Source organism: Sciurus vulgaris, assembly GCF_902686455.1.
Source record: "Sciurus vulgaris genome assembly, chromosome: 5".
NCBI classification, from domain to species: domain Eukaryota; kingdom Metazoa; phylum Chordata; class Mammalia; order Rodentia; family Sciuridae; genus Sciurus; species Sciurus vulgaris.
This window is the reverse complement of record NC_136465.1, coordinates 74329304-74336090: the sequence shown is the minus strand read 5'-3', so window position 1 is coordinate 74336090 and position 6787 is coordinate 74329304.

Here is a 6787-nt window from a genome sequence, read left to right as displayed (position 1 = left end):
GTATTGTTAAAGACAAGATCAAACAGCTGCAAGAGGACTTGGAGAAGAGAAGGAATGAACTTACCTGAGGCTCCTCATGGCCCATTTCAGGCCAATTATGGCAACTTATTCTCCCATGTATGTCCTGCACTCCTTATAATTGCCATCATACTGGCCTTTGCCCCCTGTGCATTGAAATTTGCACAAAATCAGATTCAAAAATTTTTTTCTAATTAGACTATTAATCAGCTTGTATTACAAGACTATCAGGACCTCATAAAGGAAGAATCAGAGCCTGGCCACAGTGCACACCCAGGGGAACTATCCAGTCCCCAGTCCCCACCTACTGCAATGACATCTCCCTCCCCTGAATCAGCTGTATGCCCACACCCAGCCAGAAGCAGTTACTGAAAATGGATCTTCAACCATACACCCAAAAGAGATCTTTGTATAAAAACAAAAATGGGGGAATGAAGGGACAATGTGTTAACAAGGCTGCAGCCATTTCTCCCCTGCCATTTTGCTGCTGCCATTATTCTGTCCCTCCCCACACACACCATTTTACAACCTAGATTGGTAGCTCATGAACTTCCTCATCAGTCATTGGTCAGATTGTTATTAGCCTGTGACATTCCTTTACCCAAGGATAGCTCCATAGCTCACCATTCCCCCACCCCCCGCCTCCCTCCCTCTCTCTCTCTCTCTCTCTCTCTCTCTCTCTCTCTCTCTCTCTCTCTCTTCCACCCTTCAGGGCAGGTGCTCTGCTCATCTGATTAATAAAATCTCTTGTGTGAGTTCCTGCATCTGGAGTGGTTTTCTGGGTGATTTCAGTAATAACTAACATTTTTAGTGGTGTGACAGGTTGACAGATTTGACTCTATAGAAATGTTATAGGCCAAGCTATATGGGCAAGGACTAAACAGACTCCATTTTGCTCTGAAACTCCATGTTATGTAGGAAATCCTTCTCCCATGGAAACGCCCCACCTCTGTACCCATCATCAATTACTTAGCATGACTTCATTGGCAATACAAAATGACAAAATGGCAATTCTTATATAATGAAAAGTTGTTCTCTTTTTGCTTCCATTTTTCCTAAGCACTATACCATGACAACAGTGATGTCAACAGCTATTGTCTTCATGTTAATAACCATTCTTTAGTTTGTACCTAAGTAAGGTCATTTTGACCCACTTCCCCCGCTGCTAATTATTTCAGATCTCATTGATGTTAGTTTGTAATTTTGAATGGTAGCAACAGACACTTAAGATTGATGTACTAATTTATGGTATAAAAACCCTCTACAACTCTATGGACGGGGCCATTCTCCCAATAGCCATTTTTTGGGCATTGTGTGAGATAGTTAGCCAGCCGACTTAATAAAGACTCTCAAATTTGGACTTTTCAGTGGTGATCAGTCTGTTCTTAAGTTGCACCCCATAACAGGTGGCACTGTCCCAAGCACAGTGCTAAACACTATGTGTACTCTCAAAAGTTTAAGCATGTGTGCAGACAAGCAGGATTGTCTGGTAAATTATTCTGGAGTTACTTCCATATTGCCTGGCAACAGGCTAGCTTGTAAGACCGGGAAGATGATCATCCTCTTTCTCCCAGTGAGTCAGGCTGCTCCAGAACTCAAGTTCCCAATCAACCAATGGCTTTCCTACCATTGGAAAGTGAGAGAAGCTAGCTATGTCTGATCTCAACATATACTAAGTTCTCTAGGTACTGAGCTTCTTGTTTCCCAGCTAATTCTGGAAAGATTAAGCATCAAAACTCAGACCATCAGTGATGGAAACCACAGACCACTCACTCTTTCTTCACAAAACTCAGAACAATAGGAAGAGACAGTCTCTCCACACATCCACTCCGAGATGCTGAGAGGACAGGGGATCCATTCACTTGCTGACTCTTTCACCTGCACATTTTCATTGCACAGCAAATGACTCCCTATAGTTTGCACTGAGGACTTTGCAAGGAAAAATGTAAACTCCTTGACAGTAGGGACTGCAACAGTGCTCCACTGCTCCACTTGCCCTTTTGAATTCAGCTCCTAGGCTTATGTTCAAAAGGGACAAATTTTCCTTTTTTCCTTCTCCCTCTGCCCTCCCTAACTTGGGGGCAGGGAACGAAATTACCCTGAGCTATCTGTGCTCTACTGGAAGGAGATATCTGCTGAGTATCTGGGAGATGACTACCTCCTAAATTAACAAGTGAATGTTAACACAACTTCAGGGCACCCTGGGACCCCATTTCTGGGTACACCTCTGGAATGTAGACTTTGAAGAGCTCCTTTAAAATCCCCCTGTTCCTCCTGATGGGCAGAATCGCAGCCTTTGAGACAGGAGTCCCTTGTGTTTCTCCTTTGCTTGCAAAGCAATAAACCTTCTTTTTCTTTTTTTTCTCAAAACTGTGTCCTCATTATTGAATTGGCATTGGGGACAAGGACCAAGCTTTCAGCAACAAGACTTTAGCCTTTCCTGTGCTGGACCTCCAGGACCTAGAACTCTCCCAGACACATGGTAGATAGTGTTTAATAGGCTTTATTACACTTAGGTGTGCTAAATCCAACAGATCAAGAAATGATTGCCATTCAAAAGAGTTTGTTACTGTTCCCAAAGGGGAAAGGGCATACAGCACCACTGGGGGGCCACATGGGGAAGCACTGGGTCAGTCAGGAGACAGAGGGAAAGAAAGAAACTGGGTTAGAGACTCATTTTGGCTCCCTGGAAAGGAGTGTAAGAGGCAGGTAAACAGGTCGAGGATAAGCTAGTTTGAATGATATCAGTGGGTTAAGGGTTGTCCCCAGTTGTATGTACCTGGCCCTAGGGATATTAGGGCAGGTGGAGAGAGCTCTGGGTTTGAGGGCCTAGTAAGGGAATGGGTTGGTGGTGTGAGCTCTGGGTGGGTTAGTTTGCATTTGAAAAGCATTCCTTGCAGGTAAGTTGTTTACTCTCTCTAAGAATTGACTGACACTGGTAGAGACAGTCTCTCCAGGGTCAGCAAAGTCCTAGATGTCAAAACATGAGAATACAGGAAAACGAAAGACATGGTAATACAGGCAATAGCTATTTGTAAAGAGAAACAGACTGAGTTTGGGAGCACACCTCCTCCAAAATTAGTAAGATACAGATACTAGTCCCTGGAAGTCCCGATCCTTTTTGAGGTAATAAGGAAGGTTCCAGGGACTGGGAGGAACAAACACCTGTGAAATTCCTTTGGGTCATGACGAGTCAGAAGCAAAACCTGTGAAATTCTGTCTTTTGTGCTAATGTATCTCCCCCCACCTCTTCTCTCCCAGAGTTTTTCAGAGATGGAACTTTTAAAACAGTGAAATTTCTTCCAGCTGTCTTTGAAAACCTATTTTCCTACCAATTTGACTGGGAATGTTTCTGGAGCAGTTAGTATTATGGCCTAGCCTCTTTCCTCCCTAGGCAGGATCTGTGCTGCCCAATAACCAAAGGTAAGATATTACTATTGTAAAAACCCAGAAAACCACTCTGGACATGGGAACTCACATAACGGAGTTAACTAAGCACACAGACAGTGTCTCCCTGCAGGGTAAGAGAGAAAATGAGAGGAAAAGAGAAAGGGTGCGCGCAGGAGAGAGAGAAATGGAGGAGACAGCATGAAAGTGAGGAGAAGAGAGAGAAAAAATGGCAGGGAGCTATCCTTAAGCAGTCAAATCCCACAGGTTAACGGGACCAATAATGGAGAAGAATACTTGCAAGCTGCCTGATGAACCAATAGCTAGCTAGGAGGTTCACAGACTGACAAGTGGTTGGGAGGCGGGGAAATGACTGCAGCGGAAAGGGCGGGGGAGCAGCTTTATATTATAACTATCAGATTTTGAATGGTGATAATTATGCACTAGGTTCAGAGAAACAAAGCACAGAAGATAGAGTGAGTTCAAATTTCAGATTTATTCTTCTTAAACCCAACTAGAGAAAACTATAAGGAAAGAAGCGAATGAAGGAAATAGAAGAGGAAGAACAACAGCAGCACAGGTTTATTGGGGACAAACCTGTGGAGAGGGGCCTGTTACTGAAAGCTCAGTCCTTGTTCCTGATGTCCTTCCAATAATGAGGACACAGTTTTGAGAAAAATGAAAAGAAGTTGTATTGCTTTGCTAGCAAAGGAGAAACACAGGGGACTCCTGTTCCAGAAGCTGTGATTCTGCCCATCAGGGAAAACAGGGCTTTTAGAAAAACTCTTCAAAGGCTACATTCCAGGTGTGCCCTGACAGGGAGTCCCAGGTGCCCTGATAAGTGTGTTGAAATTCACTTGTTAATTTGGAAGATAGTCACTTCCTAGATCTTCTGGTGACATCTTCTTCCTGTGGTGAGTGTGTGCTCAAGGACAGATAAGTAAGTGTAATCATGTTCCCCAACCCCAGGTTAGGGAGTGGGAGGGGGAGAAGAGGAAAAGAAAACCATGTCCCTTTTAAAATGAGCTGCAAGGGCTATTTTCAAAAAGTGAAGAAGATCACTATTACAACCCTAGAATCAAACACACACTGAAACTTCAGCAAAATATATGAATTTTTCTTCTGAGATGAAGTATATAAATTGCATGAGGGAAGTTTATAAAATGCCTCAGAATAGAATAGAAATAGGGAAGATGTTGCACAAATGAATTTTGGCATCAAAATCATTCAAGTGTTTATTATAGTATTGATTATTTATTAATAAACACTTTTTGGTTTTGGTTTTCAGAACTTTGTGGATTTCAGAATTGCAGTTAAGGGACTGCGTAAGCAAAGCCCATAGTAGAGATTCAGAAATATCTAAAGAAGAGGAGTGGAAAGAGGAAATATTTGTTTTAGTATCAAGCAAACTATGCTGATAACAATGAAATTAAACTCCATTGAGAGGATTATTCAACCCAGAGATAGGTGTGGCTGAATGCCCAGGTTCTCTTACATAACATTCAGTGGTATGGACATCTTAAGAGCAAAAGAGGCCAGGAAAAGTAGCTTAGTTGTGTGCCTGGGATACACTGGAACACTAGGATATGCCAGTGAGTAACTGTCAATCTCTACTAAAGTCCACCCTTCTTGTCCCCAGTGTCAGGCTGTACCAGTGACTCTGAAGTTAAACTCTGTTGAAAGGATTCTCCAAGTAAAAGGCTGGTATGCGGACAGCTTGCCTAGCATGTGCAAGGTCCTGGGTTTAATCTTCCATACTTCAAAAAATCAAACAAAAAGACTGGTGTGTCTGTTTCAGTCTTCCGTTCTACCATGGACTTGACTGCAGTTTTGAGGGGCCACCTCTCAGCTATGTTGTGAACCTGTGCATCCTCAGGGAGTCTCTCTGGGTCACTTCTCCATCTCTTAGATTTCTTTGGATCCTGTTACTCATTCCAATCCACCATCCAATATAAGCCCTACACCCACCACTGTGAAGATTTTTAGTGTGTAATGTGTGGGGGAAAGATAATTTCCAGTTACCTAGGTTTTAAATTAATATTTTATTGAAATTATAAGTAGAAAACCTGATTTTGCTTAAGCTGCTAAATTCAACTTATAAATCTTGAAATTTTATGTATAAATGTGCTTACTAAATGTGGCTTTTCAATCACTTCCATTTGTTCTTTGATTGATAGTTAACTCAACTTGAGCAGATTTAAATTCACTTAACAGCCTTAGTCGTGGCTCAGTGGTAAAGCACTTGCCTAGTATGTGTGAGACACTGGGTTTGATCCTCAGCACCACATAAAAATAAATAAATAAAATAAATTCACTTAACAATTAGTTAAGTAGTTATTTATCTACTTAAAAACTTGGTAAAATTTCTATAACTTTTTAAAACCATATTCGCGTTTAATATATCTGATTCTTTTTCTCGTGTACTTCAGTTGCCTGAGAAGGTAGATTTAGAATCCTTTTTATTATGCAAAATCTTTCTCATAGCTTAAGCAATTCTTGTAAATCTAATTACTTGATTTGCCATGTTCAGGAGTTTGATTTCTCTTAAATGTTGTAATACTGTTTACAAGCTTGAGTAACATCATATTAAATCAACACGTATTTCCAGTTGAAAACAAAAATTAACTTAAATTCAGGCTTAGCTTAAACTCATACATGTTTTTAAACTTAACATCTAAATATTATGATTTTCCTCACTGTCTCTGTACTAAATTCTATTCTTTGTCGGAGTTGTAAAGTCATTTACCCCACCAAGCAGAGAAGGTTGACTTTCTAGGGAAAACTGAGGTTATTAGGTTTAATAATTAATGTGACTTGGGATGTAGTTCAGTGGTAGAGTACTTGCCTAGCATGCACAGGCCCTAGCTTTAGTCCCCAGCACTGAAAACAGAAACAAAAACAAAACAATAGTCTCTGTAATGAACTGAATATTTATGTCCCTACCCCCTCAAATTCTTATATTAAAATCCTAACTCATAGTCTGATGGTATTAGGAGATACGGGCTTTAGGATGGGATTAGGTCATAAAGTTGAATCCCTTAGAAATAGGATTAGTACCCTTCTAAGAAGAAAAGAGCTTGCCCTCACTCTTTCTTCTCCCTGCCATCTGAAGACACAGAAAGAAAAATCATCTACGAACCAAGAAGAAAGCCCTCACCAGACACTGAATCTGTTGGTACATGGATCTTGGACTTCCAACCTCCAGAATTATGATAAATAAATGTGACTTAAGTTATCTAGTCTATGGTATTCTGTTATAGAAGTCCAAACTAAGTATGTGTTTATAAGCTTTCAATTACTGTAACAAAATACCTGAGACAATTATTTTATAAAGAGAAAAGTTTTATTTTTGCTCATTTAAAAATATCAAAGGTTTACTCTG